The 632-nt window shown below is 47.9% G+C and overlaps 1 protein-coding gene across 1 annotated transcript in view; it reads left to right on the top strand.

Moving 5' to 3' along the window:
• DISC1 (DISC1 scaffold protein) overlaps positions 1-632 on the top strand; it is a 355,475-nt gene that overhangs the window by 348,953 nt on the left and 5,890 nt on the right. The window lies entirely within an intron of this gene.

The raw sequence follows: 632 nt of genomic DNA on the forward strand, positions 1-632 counted from the left end.
GTGCTGTCCTCAGTGAGGCAGTGCTGTACTCAGTGAATCAGTGCTATACTCAGTGAATCAGTGCAGTACTCAGTGAGGCAGTGCTGTACTCAGTGAGGCAGTGCAGTACTCAGTGAGGCAGTGCAGTACTCAGTGAATCAGTGCTGTCCTCAGTGAATCAGTGCAGTACTCAGTGAATCAGTGCTGTCCTCAGTGAATCAGTGCAGTACTCAGTGAATCAGTGCAGTACTCCGTGAATCAGTGCAGTACTCAGTGAATCAGTGCTGTACTCAGTGAATCAGTGCAGTACTCAGTGAATCAGTACTGTACTCAGTGAGGCAGTGCTGTACTCAGTGAATCAGTGCAGTACTCAGTGAATCAGTGCTGTACTCAGTGAATCAGTGCAGTACTCAGTGAATCAGTGCTGTACTCAGTGAATCAGTGCAGTACTCAGTGAATCAGTGCTGTACTCAGTGAGGCAGTGCTGTACTCAGTGAGGCAGTGCAGTACTCAGTGAATCAGTGCAGTACTCAGTGAATCAGTGCTGTACTCAGTGAATCAGTGCTGTACTCAGTGAGGCAGTGCAGTACTCAGTTCATCAGTGCTGTACTCAGTTCATCAGTGCTGTACTCAGTGAATCAGTGCTGTACTCA

The sequence above is a fragment of the Monodon monoceros genome, unplaced genomic scaffold, assembly GCF_005190385.1.
Source record: "Monodon monoceros isolate NGI ecotype Baffin Bay Population unplaced genomic scaffold, NGI_Narwhal_1 Super_Scaffold_4, whole genome shotgun sequence".
Classification (NCBI taxonomy): domain Eukaryota; kingdom Metazoa; phylum Chordata; class Mammalia; order Artiodactyla; family Monodontidae; genus Monodon; species Monodon monoceros.